The sequence below is a fragment of the Colius striatus genome, chromosome 19 (assembly GCF_028858725.1).
Source record: "Colius striatus isolate bColStr4 chromosome 19, bColStr4.1.hap1, whole genome shotgun sequence".
NCBI classification, from domain to species: Eukaryota; Metazoa; Chordata; class Aves; order Coliiformes; family Coliidae; genus Colius; species Colius striatus.
In genome coordinates, this window is record NC_084777.1 from 7,209,614 (window position 1) to 7,227,520 (window position 17,907).

Consider the following 17,907-nt stretch of genomic DNA (forward strand, 5'->3'; position numbering starts at 1 on the left):
GAGACAAGAAAGAAAGACAGAAGGCGAGAAAGGAAGTGTGGGAGAGAGATGGAAGCTACAAGATGTATTGCTTATGTTGCTGAAGTCTTAACTAGGGAAAAAAGGCAAAGTCCAGTTCCATAAAGCTTAAAAGCAGTCCTCCAACAGTGAGACTGGTAGCAAAAAGAAATGTTTATTGTGCTTTAACAATGTGATGCCCTGTGTGACTCACAGAGGCCCTCTGAGTGATTTGAGTCCTGTGTTGCCACTCTCACAGTATCCCACCACTGAAATCTCTTGTGGAGCACAACATCTAGTCCATTCACTTGTTATCAGAACATTTTGGGTTCTGATGTGTCTATGCTGTGCATAGATGCTATTTCTAGACTTCATGGACAACCTGCAAACTCCTTAGAGCCACAGTTCTCACAGCACACTGATAAAAGAGGGAGACATGACCTCAGGACAGTTTCACTGAAAATCAGGGAGATTGCTACTGTGGTAAAGGATGCTCTTGGCTACCGTGGACAGAGGAACTAGGGATTGTGCTGCCCACGACCCCTTTTAAACCACTATCCTAAGTTCTGGTAAAGAGCTGGCCCAGTACCAGTGAAACTCTGTCCCTAAGCACTTCAGGATTTTCTGTTTTCTCTCTGCCCAGGGCTTAATGGTATTTCCCTGTTCTGAAGCAGTTACAAGAGCAAGGATTAAATGTGAGCATTCCAGGTAGTGCAGGAGCAAAACTCCTACCCAAAGCTACAATTTCTCAGTAGCTCTGCCTCAGACCAGGGACCAGCTCACCACAACCAACTCACTTACAGTCTGCTTTGAAAACAACCTGTTATTGATTTGTCCTGCAGAATTATAATCATAAGCTGTAAAAACAAGTTAGCAATTAACGCCTGGAGTTAATTTATCGCTGGTGTAAGCAGGAGTGACTCCTAAATCACACTGAATGTCTCCCATTTCCATCTGTGATGAATCTGGCCCACCAAGCGAGCGTGACTAACTTCTGGGAGCTCTGTGATCTCATTCATTCGCAACAGCTAGGTGGTTATTATGCAGTACGTCTCTGCTCTGCTTTCATGGCAGTTGCATGGCAATTAGAGTAATTTTGTGTAAAAGGCTTCCTCAGAGATGGCATCAAGGCACGGGCTGGATGCAATGGACACAAACTTTTCTGGATATAGAACTAATATTAAGCATGATGACAAAACCCAAAGCTTCACTGGGTTTTTTTAATTGCTCTTGGAGCCCTAAGAAATATTTTTTCCCCTGGTTAGAACCACAATAATATTTCATTCCCACTGCTTACCCTAAAAAATGGATTTCCTTTCCCTTCTCAGTTGGTGATTTGTTTTGCATTAATGCCTTTCATAACTCATACGTTTCACCATTAAAAATTAATGCTTGGTGCTGACATAAACAAATGAAATTTGTATTATTAATGTTTTACATAGGTAAGACTTTGTAATAACAGATTCATCATAAAAGACTGCTTTAATTAAAAGACTTGCTCATTCTCTGAACTGATTTCAGACATAATTTTGGGCATTGGGAAGAAAGTCTTGTACAACTGCCTGGAGAGGAGTGATCAATAAGACCTCACAAGGCATTTTTATGTTTGCACCTGTATTCAGACAAGGGATCTGCTGTCTAGGTTATAGTCAATAAGAATAGCAAGTGGGAAAGGCACCAGTGATGGCTTCTGCCTTGGTGCAGCTTCAGGCCTCTACACTCATTATAGTACCTTGCTACAGTTCAGCTAGATGTCAGGTGTTGTTTTGCTGCATGGGAGTACATTGGAGGTGAATAAAACACCTAAGTGGTGGGACTGTGCTAAGGGTTTGGCCTCAAGTCTTTGAACTCTTGTCCATTTGTCTGGAAAACTATATGGCTCTCAGGATAAGTCTCACAAGTTTGGAGGGTGAGCTCCAGGCTGGCCTTTGGGAGTACAGATCTAACTTTGCAGAGGTGAGGGTGAACTGATTATCACTGCTCTTAGGGTATAGTACAAAGCTTCTGAGACCCTCCACAGCTCAAACTCCACTGCTTCAGTACTGAACCAGAGAGCAGGATATAGAAGGAGAAGCAATAAGTTTAGTTATAACCTGCCTCAGTTTAGATTCATCTAACAATATTGTATATATAAGATTCATATGAATTAGAATGTCAAGTAAACTTTTATTTGAGACATTCTCCTTAAAAATTTGCTTCTGGTTCTAAGGGTAATCTGTTAACTGTCCAAGAGGAACAAACCTTGCAAGTAAGCTGTGAGGCTACAGGTGATGGCTCCATAACATGGCTGTATGATATATTCCTAGGCAAATGAAGTTCTGATGGAGAATAACTCAGTGTAAATCCCATTACAAAGCAGCAGTAATTGTACCACCAGACAGGCCTACAGTCCTAAAAAATTAATAAAAAGAAACTCAAACATGTTAAAGCATGGAGAAGGACAGGTGTGAAAGAGAATGAAAATAGGAACTCACTTTAGAGCAGACCTGGGAGCAGTGGCACAAAGTGTGCTAATGACAGGGAACAGGGTGACAGAAAAACATCAAGGGGGGGAGTTTCTAAAGCCCAATGCACTTGCCTTACTCTTCCCCTGTTGAAATCAATGGAATTGTGCAGTTCAGCTTTTCTGTAGCTGTGAGTTCAAGGGGAGCTGAATTAAACCAGGGCGCTTTCAAGTCACCCACCCTCCATATCTGTAAAGAACAATTGGAAGAGTGAAGAGCTAAGAATTGAAACTGTTGTAAAAAAGCCGGCCCTAGAAAATGGTTCTGGGAAGCCAGGAGTGCTAAAAAGAATAAGAGAAAGATGATAAGAAGAGACTATCTGTATTGGACATCAGGAGCTTATAAAAGGCTGCGGGATGTAAAATGGCATCACTCTGGAAAGGACACGAAAGTGATGAAGTGAAAAGCAGGGCTATATGATATGCTCATTAGTGGGCAAGATGACTTAGGCTGTTTGGTTACCTATAAGCAGATGATAAAACTCTGCCTCCACCCTCTACGTCTCCCACTGTGACCAGTGCAGCCCCACACAAACCAGTGGAGATGGATCCAGGCGAAAAATGGTATTACAGAATGGAAAAGGAGATTTGTGAGTCTAACATGGGCTGGGAACACAAGATGTGTACAGACCAGAGGTGTGTGCCCTCTGATGTATGTACACTGTAGAGATTTTTATGTTGCAAGGGGAAACTTCCACTAAAAGAAGGTTAAATGTACTTTTTGCACCTTTTACAAGTGTGTGTTGCAGCTCTGCAGCTGCGTGTCTAGCATGTGATTGCAGCCATTTCTGCAGTCTTTGTGCTGCTGAACCTATTTAATTAGACAGAATTGAATTGATTCTGCTAAGTAGTTATTACCAAGACTGCTTTCTGTGCACGGATACATTGTTCAGCAACCCACAGGAGTGCTATGCTGGACATGGGAACACTGTGCCTTCAGTTGTACCTCAGCCAGCTCCATAAAGCAGTGGCAAAATGAGACAGAGATTTGGGGCACTAATCTTAAGTCGAAAGTTAAAAATAAAGAGGCATATTTGCCCAGCTCACTGATCATGGAAAAAGAATGTGGTTCACTCTGCCCAAGGTGGATAAGGAAAGCTGGTATTGCCTGGCATGGCTTCTCTCAGATTTCAGGAGCCTGAACACAAGTTCTCCAAAGGACATTGGAACAGGAGGAGACACAGTGCCCCCCATGAGGAATCCAGGCTGCCCTGCTAACGAGAGCCACTAGACAAGAACGGGGGTCGAATGGCATGCTGTGAGCAGCCGCAGCTTCATTTATTTGATAGGGCTGTGCCAAGGCAGAGAGAATGATCATTTTCCTAACTTTGCATCAATAATTAATCAAAACTGGTTTTACATAAGCCAGAACATAAAATTATTAGCTCCTGGAGGTTCTTCCAGCAGTTACAGCAAGACCTCTGTCAGCAGCTTCGGAATTGATGTGCTTTAAAAGGAGAGGAACATTGATAAATACTCATTTCTTACCCCTGCTGTTGCTCACTCAATCAGCTTTCACCTTTCATTCTCTTTTTCTCTTGTGTTTGGAGAGGAAGCAAGCAGGATTTTACCTAGAATGGAGAGGAAAGGAAAATTTTGCTCTTGACAAACACGAGAAAAACTGGTTTGCAAAATAAAACAACAACCTGAGCCCTTCCTCAGATATGGGTGTGTTCCTGGATTTGGAATTAAATTGTAAGATCTCTGGGGCACAGTTTGGCCTTTCTATTCTCTTTTGTTAAGATGTTTAATGTGGCAGGGTGTTGATCCTTAGTTATTTCTCTGAGGTGCTTTTGTGGTAAAAATAAAACAATAAATAGAGCATTATCTTTGCATTTGGCTAGTCTGATGACTGGTACAGCATGTGCTGAAATGGAGGGTTCATGTAATGAACTGACAAACTTCTGGTCCTCAGAAAAATTCTTCATTGCTTAGGCTGGTGGCTTTTATGGTCTTGATTGAACTTTCTTGGAGGAACATCCTTGATACCTATTCCTCTTCTTTGGGTTTGCAGTGGGCAGTTCAGAGGAGAAAATTAAAACTGTGCAATCCACTATTGTCAGAAAGGGATTCCCTTTGTCTGTCCCCTCTCTGTTTGCTATGGATGGTCCCACTGTCCTTAGATTAAGTCCAGCTTTGTGCAGACATCTGAGACTTGCCTTCTGTCCCTGCATGTGAACTTCTCAACCTTGTCATACATTTTAGTCTCTGAATGTCTCTCCTATGGAGAAAGTCTTGGGTTTCTCAGGAGTTTTCTAGAAAGTTTTAATGATTCCAGGACAGATTCTTCAGCAATGAAATTCAGCATTGTTCCTCTGACTTCAGAGAAGGGATAGTAGTTTCCACCATATTCATTCTATGATTCTATTGGCCCATCCATCTCAGAGTCTCTACAGCGTTCATCCTTTCTTATCAAGAGTCCCTAGGGTGTAGGAGAGTTCAGCTTCATAGCTGATGCAAACAGCTGCTCAGCACATTGCTGTAAATCATATTCATTAAAATTTTTCTTTCTTTCATTTATTACTTCCAAACTCAGCAACACATGGATCTAGTGTGCAACTGTCAGAGTATACCTAAAGAGCTTAAACTTCCAGTGAAGTGAATGGTAATAAGGTAATCAAGTCCTTTAAAAGATTTCTTCCTACTGGTGAATCTTTCAGGATTCACTCCACAGGATGATAAATATTTTAGACTTTGGACTGTTGGAAAACTGTCTCTTCACTGTTCGTACTGTGAAGTCAGTCAGCTAAGGCACTACCTAATTCTTCTTTCTCACAGTGAAACAATGGGAGAGGTGAATAATGAATAAAAATACGAATCTGCAGAATTTCAAAACCAGAAGAAAATAAAACTCTGGAGGTTTGTAGGACTCACCTCAAGCAGCTGATGCTTGTACAGGGACCTAAAACAAGGATGAAACCCAGCCGTGCAAAACACAGCAAACAAATCCAGGTTTCCTTAGATGTGAAAATATGCATGGGGAAAGAAACAATGCTGTTGATATGTATACCATTTCTCCTTGATTGCTGATCTGTTTCCTCACAGTCCTCCCAACAGAACTGCATGGTATTTCTCCTTTTAGCTTCCAGAATAGTAACTGGAGTAAAAATAAATAAGTAATCCTGATGACAACATGTCATTTATTTCACTGAAAACTTGAGATAGTAGTCCCAAGATTAATCTGAATGTTTGCCAGTCTCTTTCTCAGCTAGATGGGAAACAGGACCTATCACCAGGGTTCCTTTCATTTTCCTGCTTTTTGCTCTTTTAACGACCACGTTCCTATTTTTTCCCTTGCCTGTGGTAGAAAACTTTCTTTCCGATAAATCTCTTTTGTTCCTCCTGAGGCTCTCCGGCAGTCTGTCAGGAGCCCAGCAAGGAATAGTTCATTTCTGTCAAGAGCTACATATTAAGCATTAAATGTCTTCTAAAAAGCGATCCTAATGACAGAAAAACACAGGGTCACACTTGTTTGAAGAAGAATTTACTCCCTTTCGTGGCAGAGTGAGAAGAACTGCCTGGAACTAGGAGCTCAGTGTGGAATAAAGGCCTTGTGACCCATTTGCCTTGAGGTGCTGGCACGATACGATCGAGTGTTGTTGGAATGAGACTGCATTATGGGGTAGCTGAAGGGAACTGAGATGCTTTTGTAACCACCTGAGCAGCACCATCACTCAGAGCCAAATATCTCCTGCCACTCCTGAAACACATACCACTCACACACAGTGGCATGGAAAAGAGCGTATGACATGGGATGGCATCAGTCTTCTTTTCTATCTCTGCTACACACTTAAGCTAAAAGAGAGTCCAAACTGCCTGTTAAGGAACCTCTAAAGTACATAGAGATACCACAGATATCCGAAGTAGACTAAGGAAGTAGTCTGTATTCTGAGGGTTCACTCGTACACTGAGCCAACGGAAGAGGGACTGCAACTGGTGTTGGGTGCTGAGGGAGCTTTAAGCATCATTCCCAGACTTTCCTCCATCTTCTGTTCCAACATCCTTACAAAGCTGATAGCAAAGATGCTGAAGATAAGAGAGAGACATGGTCATAGGATGGCATTTCCTTCTTTCTGACACTGTGTTTTTTGTCACTATTACTATAAAACAGCCTGGCTTCAGGCAGCATTTAGCATCTTAACTAAAAGATCATCTGTCTTTCCTGTATTACTGATGGGTGACATCTGTACATGATACTAATAAACAAAATGTTGCAGAGCTGTCAAGTACTGCAATGTTACTGGTGAAGTTTAGGAGACTGAGCAGGCTCATGGAGCTCTTTCTGCCCCACTAATCTTCTTGCTAAAGATGATCTCATCTGACCTGCTGACATGCCTGCAAGTCATTTCACCCTGTAGGTGTGTGGTGCTGCAGCCTTGCTTGATTTTATTAGAAGAAAAAGTGATACTACTAAATGGAGGAGGTGACTGTGCTCCCACTGCTCATCTCTTCCCTTTGTAGACGTAAGGCTTGATAGAGATCACTGCCCTTCCTTGATTGGAGCAGAGTCACTGGGGGTGACATGACACTACCTAGTTTCCCAAAAGCCCTAGTCCCAACTCTCCCCTAATATTTCTGATATCATTCAGACTGGTGAGATTTCCACATCACTCCTCTGCATTTAACATGATGTTTTTTGCACAGCCAGGAGGGTAAGTATTAGCATCCTCATGAGAATGACCATTGTGTCCATTCATTTATGGAGAAGATCCTGAGTAATTACCTCAGTCTTGCTAATCACAATTGTAATAAAAATAGAACCACAATGAAAAGAAGCATAGTGCCAGATCACACAAGAGAGACCTCACTGCACTGGGAGTTGTTGTAAGGGAATGCATTCCCTATCTGTTCCTGATGGATAACACCAGCCCACCAGAGAGCAAGAATATCATTTCTGCCCTTCCTATGTCCTCTACGATGGCAGGGAAGAGTAAGTGGGTATTTGCTGCTGGAATCATCTACAGGCTCCAAAGTCTAGAAGCATTTTCAGTGCTGGAAGCATGAGGCAGAGGATGTATCTCTTTCTTATATCTTCCTTCTTTATCTATGTTTCTCACCATCAGTATCTCAAATTCTGCAAATGCATCAGAAAAGAAAAATCAATGTAAACTAGACAAGAGACTTTCCAGGCTGTAAAGCAGAGATGGCATTAGGTGTCCATTAATCCCATGGCTGCATTAAGACCCTGAAGCAATGGAAATGGAAAGTGGATGAACCGAGGAGGGGAGGGGGAGAATGCCATGGGACAGAAAATCAGCAAAGCCTCTTATAGTTGAGATCCTTCCTCCCTCCCTCCCTCCCTCCCTCCCTCCCTCCCTCCCTTCCTTCCTTCCTTCCTTCCTTCCTTCCTTCCTTCCTTCCTTCCTTCCTTCCTTCCTTCCTTCCTTCCTTCCTTCCTTCGCTGCCTCCCTCCCTGTGATGGGAGAGAAGACAGCAATTCTCATCTGTCTCAGGGTAACTAAGTCCTTTGTAAAACATCTCCTGAGAGTACTAATGATGATCCTTATTCTAAGCTTCAGTTTCTCTTACATATCAAACTTCATATTGACTCCTGATGCAGCCCTGCAGCTTGGCACTCCAATACCCACTCCCTCCTTGCTACCCCGCCCCCACCAAAGAGAAGGATTAGACTTAATTCTGTGAAATTCTGCATGAATCTGCAAACATCTTCCCCTCCATGCCAAGTGGAAAACCACCAAGCCTGTGGCTTTTGGTACTTGTCCATTTTGATATGCTCCAGCCACATCTCAGTTTATAATTTCTAATAATTTCCAGTGTTAGTGAGGCTGAAAAAGCCATTGAATGTTTTCAGGACTGAAACTGAGCCATCAATTATGAAAATGCTTCTTCTGCTCAGTTTCCCACTGAGCCATTATCTAATAAAAATCACCAGGAAAACACCTCTCTCACCAGAGGAGGAAACAGTTAACAAACAAGAGCTGCTACTGGACTGCCCTAAAAACAGAAGTGCTGGGCTGGATATGGACACCCACAAATTCAGAGTGATCACTGGCCCCAACAGCATGCAAAGAAAATTGCAGACTCAAACAGTCTCAGTTGGCATAATTTTCCAGGCAAACTCGTCCCCTTTCCTTGAAATACTAGAATTACTTTATGATACAAAAGCTCTTTGAAATAAATAGCCTTTTCTTCCCCCCATAAATCTCCCCTATCATTCCCCCTCTGCCCAGCACACATTGGGGAGAAAAGCTTATTTGCATGTAAGGCTTGGTCATTAGGTTCCTCTTATTATAAGCCAAGAAAAAAGTAACTATTGAGAAGAAGAAGAACAGAAGGAGCAAGGAGGGGGACAGAAGAAGTGCAGACACAGTAAATTACTGTGTGAATTAAATCTCCAGCTGTCTGGAAATGGGGCTGTTTGAAAACTCCCTTTGATTTTTGCAGTGTAAGGTGGGGAGGCTGCCATTCTTCTATTTTATGTTTGCTGATCCTTTGTTGTTCCTTTATGATCTTTTTCACCTTACGATGTGTGATTTAGAGTCATTTCAGGAATACAGAAAACTGCAAAGTGGGCACGCTTGGGAGGGAACAGAAATGACCAAGGTTCAAGGTTGAAACCAAAGTATGTACATGAGCTTCCTTGCTGGGTGTGTAAAGACTGACCTCCAATCTGAGTGAGTACATGCAAACAATTAGGGCTGCCTTTTGAATATTTTCCTGTTACACTGGTGTCAGAACAGTAGGTTGTTTAAAGTCACAAATTCACTGGAGATTGATACAGAGTTTTGACCGGACTAACACAGCCAGCCAGCAGCAAGACAGAGAAATAAATCCAGTCATTCCATTTCTCAGTTTTCTAGTTTAACTTTAAAATGAAGAAAAAGAATTGGGTTGAAAGAGGTCAGTTGCTAGATGGCCAGCTATTCTCTAGCTCACTGTAATATTTCTAAAGAAGGATGTAATAGGGAAGAAAGGGAAGAAAAATGATTAGCAAAATAAACAGAGAGACAGAACAAAACACAGGATGGGAGGACTGCTGATACCAGTGGAGATAACTGTTAGAAAAGGAAGCTACTGGAAAGAACAGTTAATTAAAACAAGCAAAATAAGATTTCTAAAGAATACTACAACCCTACAATGTTACCTGGGAAATGTGGTATTGTATGACTTATCGTACCCTGTGTCTTACCTGCCCTTCCCTTACTGTTGCCTCTAGAACTGTGTCCAGAAAGGAGCTGAGCTCACTGTGGGTCTGGAGAGATTATGGCTAAATTCAGTCTCTGCTCCTCTCTCCTTCTCATAGAAAAGCTATATATCTACTTCCTAAGTAAAAACTGGGGATTCACAAGGTAACTGTGGGAGAAGGGGTGCTTCAGATTGTTTCCCCAGGCATCTGGACTACTCTGTCTGTGAAAAATGAAATGGACTTTGGGGGTGTTTGTCGGTAGGGCTTTATTAAAATTGACTCCAGGTGATACTGCATTTCCCCTATGTCAAGCCATTTGCCTTTCTACTGTGCAGAGGAAAGTAACTGAATTCAGATCTGGTGTGAAACACAACTGATTGCAGTGACATTGCAGCCACTTATCTGTAGCTCTGAGTTTGGTCCAGGTTTTCAGTTTACAAAGCTGTCATAGAATCATAGAATCATAGAATGGTAGGGGTTGGAAGGGACCTTTAGAGATCATCTAGTCCAACCCCCCTGCAGAGGCAGGTTTACCTAGATCTGTAATGGCTCTTTATCCACCATAAATTCCTGACTGAGCTCATTGCATTCTCTGGGCAAGCTTTTCACTCTCTGTAGAGGCACTTCGGCTCTTCTCCATCCCTATGCTGCTGCCAGTCTGGGGCACCACCGACTGATGTTGGCTGTCTGTAATGCAATGTTTGGCATTCACCAAATCGTTAAACCTCTTTTCTTATGCAGAGAGAAAATGCCAATTACCAGAGGCTCCTAGTGAATTCTGTTGATGACAGGAATCACTTACTGTTTGTCACTCTTTTTCCTCTATCTGATGGTTTATTGGAAAAGGGCTCATTTTATGTATGCACCAACATACCTCTTCATTGGTATTCCTTTGGTGGATCCTCTTCTGCTCCCATCTTAATAATCATCTCTTCTTCTTATCTAAGAGGGCTTTATATGGGAAGAATGAGGGGCAGTAAGGGGTGAGGGACAGCAACGTGAGAAACACAAGGTTATCAGAGCTCCTTTTCTGCAGAGATGTGCATGGAGTTAGCAGGATAATGCTCATCAAATAATTTATCCATTGGATGCTGTGATATTTCAACCCTTATTTGTATCAGGTGAATAACTTGCAAACAGCTTTTGTGACTCATCAGTTTCATGTTTTGTGAATTTTTTCTAAATAAAATATTTGGGGGTAAAGGACACAATTTTATGCATTAGTAAAACAATGAAAAAGCCCCCAAACCTCTAAATGCACTGTGCTACGTTTTCTGCTTTCTATTTTTTCATTTGTTCAGTCCAATGCCCACTAAGCTCTGATACCACAATCCAGTGATGCCTGGTGCTCCCCAAACACCAAGTGAGACATTTTTCCTGCTTTGAAGACCTTGAAGGCCTTTAGGCCTAAAATTTCAAAGGACCAGACATCCATATCCCACAGAGCGCAGTTCTTAACCTCCTTAGTATGCTTTGAAAACCTGTAAGAGAAAAGAACAAAATATGGGAGGCAAAAGAAAAACACCGAGAAAGGAAAGGACTTGCTTTGGGTTGGGATAAACCTTCTAGGTAGCATGTTGGGGAGAGAAGCAGCCCTATTTAATAGATTCATAGAATCATAGAATGGTAGGGGTTGCAAGGGACCTTTAGAGATCATCTAGTCCACCCCCCCTGCAGAAGCAGATTCACCTAGATCAGGTCACACAGGAACGTGTCCAACTTCAAGTGCTTTGAATGTGAATTTCTTTCTTACTAGGTTAGTTTGGTTCCTAAATTGAGTCTATGACCAGCCCTTTGCTCCTCTTGTACGTCTCAAGTTACTGTCTGAGGCTGCTCCCCATCCTTGGCTGTCCTTACCTCACCCTCTTCCCTCAGCAGCACAGCATGCCAGCTCACATTGATCCACATGGGCTCATGTTGAATTGTATAAATTTACAGCTATGTGGCATAATCCTGCATTTATGTCACCTTTGAATCTATCTCAGCAGCTAATGCCAGCTAGCGCTGTCCTACCTTTCACACAATCCCATCCTAATGAACAGAATTTAAGCAGAGGTGGATTGAATTAGAACTCAAAATAATTACTTCTCTGGGTGCTTTTGCTGCAAAGTGAAGAAGAAATGGGTAACCACAGCCTGAGTGCACTGGAATACCCAGCAAACCCTCCTTTCTCACCTATGTACCATGCAGTCTGTTTTGTGCTAGTTTCACTCCTGTTCATTAATTGTTCATTAAACCGAGTCAAAACTCTGAGAAAGGTTTGTGCCAATTCACCCTGGAGTAAAGAAAAAACAAACAGAAAATACATTAAGGGGAGCATCCAAGCTGCACATGCAAAGGCAGCAGACAAATGGGCCTCTCTTGCCAGAGCTGGGAGCAAAGAGAAGCAAGTTTCAGCCTGCACCACTCCATCGCTGCCTCACTGAAGGCCCTGCCTGGGAAGTGCAGGCACAGGGAGCTGGGCTGCAGGCCTCAGCTGCAGAACTGCTGTCGTGGAAGAGAAACCTGAAATATTACCCTTTTAAAAGAAAACACAGGCGGCAGATGTCATTTAAATGTAATCATAGAGCCAAGACTCTCTATTCATACAGCAGCCAGCAGCCGTGAGAGTCAGCAGTTTGCGAGCGTGCTGAACCCCGTGGAGCGGTGCAGAACGTCTGTGGTTATGACTGCTCTGATGGTGTCATCAGGTGCTTCCTAGGTATTAAAAAACATCTGGGCTTTGCTGTCTGGAGCTCACAGGCTAAAATAGGAAGAAGGAAGGCAACATTAAAGCCAGGTAGTAAGACATATTCCCAACTAATCACCCAGATCTGCAGAACACACTATGAATATTCATGCTCTTTTTGTTCCTGATGGTCCAAACTGGCAGTTTTTACCTTAAGCCTTGCTGTTTCTAGGTGTCACATTTCTTGGTGTTTCTTCTCAAGGAGAAGTGCCTGCTAAATATTTGTCTCTCTGCTTATACTGAAATCCAACAAAATAAAGTATAATTGCTGCACTTGGTGTGATCCAAGAAACCCTGCTCAGGTGTTTCTTTAGAATTTCAGACACATATGAGATGAATTCATGCCTGATGCATTGTTTGGCCGAATTCCTGCAAAGTTATGGCAGCAAGTTGTCTCCACTCTTCTCCTCACACACAACATTTTAATCTGAATCCTGTCCAGACAACAGAAGTCTGATTCTGCAATATTAATGACAAACAACTGCAGGACCTGTGGGTGATTTGCATTGCATCTTTTTTCTGGAATGAAGCAGTATCACCCTTCTTGGGATGTGAGTCTGTGCAACGCGCCTTTGCAAGTGATGGAGAAGCGTGCACTGGCATGCTGTCAATCTCATAAACAAAGGTGTTGTCAGGAAGCCTTATTTAGAAGTATTTCAAATTAACCTTGACAGAAGAATTAATAAGTAATAAGAGCTGAATGATTTGTAACGAAATCAATTACACTATAAATTTTAAAACAGCACGGCCTCAACTATTGCAGAGTGAGCAATACAGAGAAACTTCAGGTGGGCTGAAACTTATTTGGAGGATTTCTGATGTCCCCTCAGGGTCCCTGTGGCTTCTGAAGATGAAGGGAGGCATAGACTGAGAAGGGTGTTAGACAAAACTTGTGTGCCCCAGAATATTGTGCAGTGATCTTGTTGACACTCTGAATATTGCTTCTCTAGATGGGACCCCAGCAGTAACAGCTCAATTGTAAGTAAAGATGTTTTAAAGTTTCAAGGATTTAAGAATAATATCCATTACCAGAGTCTTTAGGACCTGGCCCCAGGATACCCATAGAACAGGAGAAAGAGGTTAAAAAGACTAAAAGAGAAATCAAAATGAGATTTGTCCTGCCTGACTCTGACTGTCTGCTCTGAGTTAGTCTTTTTGGCTCCTTCTCTAGCTGATGGAGAGAGAAAGAGGAAGATCTAAAGGCCAGGTAATCTCATGTGTCACAAATCCCTATTTAGCATGGAGCTAAAACTGTGGTAAACCTAGTAAAGCTTCCAGGAAAGCTCTTGTTAGTGCCTGCTCCCAGATTTTGGCGGTCCAGCTTCTGAGCTACTGGAGACCTGGGCATCCAGCAAAGGCAAGCCAAGCAAGCCCATTCCCCTTGGATCCTATTTCAAATACTGCTTGTCCTCAAGAGGTGAACACATCAGAGGCTGTGTTTGCATGGAGGATTTCAGCCCTATGGTTTTCACTCCAGAGAGAAAAGTGCACAGACATTCACCTATTGACAACATTAGAAGAAGTGGAACCTTCTCTCTGTGCCTCTGAGCAGTTTGCAGCCACTGAAAGATTGGGATAAGCTTATCTAGGCAATTGATCAAATAGATGGGAGTGTTGGTAACAGTTAGCTCATTTACTTTAATATCTGAGGAACACAAAGCCCTCCAAAAAGCAGGGGAAAACAGTCATCCAGACTAAGGTGGTGGATGACCTTACCACAAGTCCATAGTTAGGTGGAAATTGGTTTAAAAATTCAAATGGCTGTTCACATAAAATGGCTTGCAGGATTCACCCAACTATAATAGCAATTCTCTGCAAATGATTATGCAATTACCTCCAGGAGGTCAAAAAGTAATTACCACGTAACCTGCTCTCTTCTGCTGGTTGCCTCTAATAAATAATAGATGCAAGCTCTACTCTGGTTTAGAAGAGAATTTGCCATTTCTTTACCTTATAATTACATTAGATTATTTACCCAGCATGGTCAGCTGTGACCATGTAGGTCTCCTAACACAATATAGGAAGAATGGATGAGAATAATTTATGTTCTGGATATTCTTCAGAACCCAGGATGAAAGTAAGCTTTGGTTTTGTATGTACTTAGGACATATCCTTCTCACTGGGTGCTGAGCACTTCTATGTGTCATTATCCTCCTAAAGTCCACTGAACTCAGTGCAAAACTATAGGGTAAATTTATGGAGCTTCAGCTAAAGCCCCTAGCAGACAACCTGTTCAGTAGGGCTTACTAGGGAATCACTGGAGGACATTTTGCTTCACACACTTTAGTGTTGTCAGTACATTAGGCCTCAATAAAGAGATAACACTTTCTTTAGCCTCAGGCTTAGGAAGTCTGGAAGACCTGGGTCTCATGTGTTTTCCCACGGGCAGGTAAGCAGGCTATCATCATTTTCATCTTTGTCAGAAATAGTTTTTTTTGTTGGCCAAATTTCATGCTGAGACAATTTCTTCCCGAGGATCTGGAATAGTGGCATTTGTGGTGTTTCTCTCTCACCTTGGAAGATGCCAGCCTAGGAATACACTGCCTTTTCTGTCAGTCTGTGAAAACAGCTGCTTTGACCTTGCTAAAACGAAAGACATTTATTATTGAGGAGCTCAAAAGAGATGTAGGGGCACAATGTGCTCAGAACCCAACAGAAACAAAACAAGATGCACAACTTCTTCCTGGAAAAGTTGACAAGGAAAGTCAAACCAAGCAGGTAACGTGTGGGAGAAAGGCCAGGTGACTGTTTAAATTTTGCACAGGGCAAGTGAGGGGCAGCAAGACTGAGCAACTCGAGCAAGGTCATGCAGCTATGGCAGGGCAACACAAGCAGAATGTGGCCCTCCCAAGGACTGGTCCAAAGTCTACACCAAGAGAGGGCTCTGCCTGTTAGGAAGCAGCTCAGGCTGAATCAGAAAAGTACATGCTTCCCGTAACATATTTCCTCTGTCAGAAGATAAGTATATCTCCCACTCTCTGCACACTACAGTTGCTGTTTAATAAATTAAGTGTCTAATTACATGGTATAGAAGTGATGTTGTTATACAGATGCAGTGACTGGAAACAAGACTGAGCAATAATGTTCCAACAAAACACAGCAGCCTCTGCTCCTGATTTCTGTTTTATTCTTTGTGGTCCCTGCACTACAGTGTGTGCCACAAACTGGGTTCAAATCATGTTTTACTGTACTCTGTGATTGATGGACACAGTTCCAACAGGGGCTGGAGGCTCAGCAGTCTCTCCCCTGCCTTTTCCCAGCTGCTCTTCCACAGCCACAAAGCCTGGCCAAGGCTGAGAGTGAAAAATATACCTAGAGCTGCTGTCCTCTTTATTACCCAAAGGTAATGAGAAGTATTTATGAAGGGAACACTTTCATGTTTTGATGTTAAGAGAATACCAGCCTGCACATGACCACAGAGCTTTGAATTTCAGCCTGTGCAAACCTATCCAGTGTCTTTGCTTCATCTCACAGAAGGTTATCTCTCAGAAACTCATGTGCCCTTTCACATAGGCATTTTAGGAACTGCTGCAGTGTTGTGGTCAGTAGCCTTGGGGTCTACAGTTGTTCCCTCCCAGCTTTTCTCTCTGGGCCCATAGCTCAGAGGTGCCCAAGGAGTTAAGTGTAGCTGATGGATATCATTTCAGGCTGATATGAGTGATTTCTCAGTTGTGGGCAAATACAGGTCAGGGTGGGTGTAGCCTTCATGTGCATGTTACACCTTAATAACAAGCTGTGAGAGAAAGGATGGCAGGTTCATTTCCTTCCACTAAGAGCAAGCACAATAAGCCATAGCTGTGGATTGCTGAGCTCTATATTATCAATAAAGGGCAATCACACCACTGGGAGTTAATGACAGTTTTGCACATAATAGAGACCTTTGAGAGTAATTACAGAGTCCTTTAATGCCAGTGGAACCCAATGCACACACACACGTGTCTCCTGTTGCCTGGATAAGCTAAGCTGAGGTTTGGTGCATGGCACAGAGGCAGCCCCACATCTTTATTCTCCAACCCCCATCCAGCACCTCAGCTGGCATCTGTGAGCCAGAATTCAGCACTCAGTGCCAGTGCAGCTGTCAGAAATCAGGCTATTTTTTGGGGGCAGCCAGTAAATTGGTACAATTCTTTCCTTCTGCATTGCTATGAGACCACTGCCTGGTCCAGCCCACATTGCACCAGTGCTGACTTTTTGTAGGAAGCAAGGGTTTGTCTACTCTTTTACTGAGTGCTAGACTGAGTGATGAGGGGAGAGGGAGAAGTGTGGACACAGATCTGAGTCCACAGCACAAAGTATTGATTAGGAAAAGAGAAGAGATGGAGGCAGGGAAATTCTCTGTAGGTACTGTAGGTTTCAAAGACTAGAATTAGTTTTAAAAGGCTACAGCTAGACCATTTCCCCTCATTTCCTTTTCTCTGGACACCACAGTTCTGCATAACCTCCTTCAAAATGTCTGCTATTAGCAATAGTTCCCTCCTTCCTTCCTTAGCAGAGACGCATCGAACTAATTAATGTGCAGAGTTTGTGCAATCCCATTTTGGTGGCTTAGCACTGGATGTCCCTCAGCAGTGACATGGACTGAATGAGAAAAAGGCCATAGAGGTAGCAAGCAGTGACACCAATATCTCAAAAGGCATCGAGCCAGGGAGCTGGGAGGATGAAGAGTCCCTGGGGCCATGATCATTCCAGGGTGCAGAATCAGATGGCTGCAGAGAGGGTGGATGCTCCTAACAGCAAGAGGGAGAGAAGGAGGGAGAAAGGGGAGAAATTAAAAAATAAAAGAGAGAAAAAGAGGGTACAGCATCCATATTGTGCAGAACTAAAGGGGTGCTGCATGTCCTGTGTGTTCTTGCAGGTCTTTAACAGAGGAGGCACCAGATCTCGTTCCAGTATTTATATTTCCCCGGAGCAGCAGCAACTGTATTTCAATATAAATGTAACATAGTTAATTGAAATCAGTAATTTCAGCAGTCATTAATAACAAATCTCTAGGAAGGAATATCCCTGCTACAGTTAATGATCAGCATAAAAAGACCCTCTTTTAAAGTGTAACTGTGAGCTCAAGGTTCATTTTATAGTTGATTAGAGTGAGTTAAACTTTGCCCTGTCTGTAAGTTGTATATTTAAATATGAGATGTTAGCAATATTTGAAGTTATCAAAATACCAAAGGTGCTCTGGAGCAAATCCAGCCCCCATGGCTGATGCCCAGAAGAGTGAAGTGACCCTGAAGAACAGAAAAGACGGAATTAGCCGACAGAGGTTAGGATGGACCAAACTCTGCTACGAGCCTCAGTGTAAAGTAGCGGAGATTCAATAAAATGAGTGGAATTCCTCCAGATCTGTGGCAAAATTGGCAGAATCTGGCCCAGCCTGAGGCTTGTCACTACAGCCTGTGAGATGCTATTGCAGGTGACAGCTAGCTTTGCTCTGAATTGCAGAAATGCCTTGAATGTTGAAAACTGCCTATAGGATTGCATTAGCATTGTGAATTCCTTCAGAAAGCTGACTGTGTGAACCAAAGGGACTGTGCC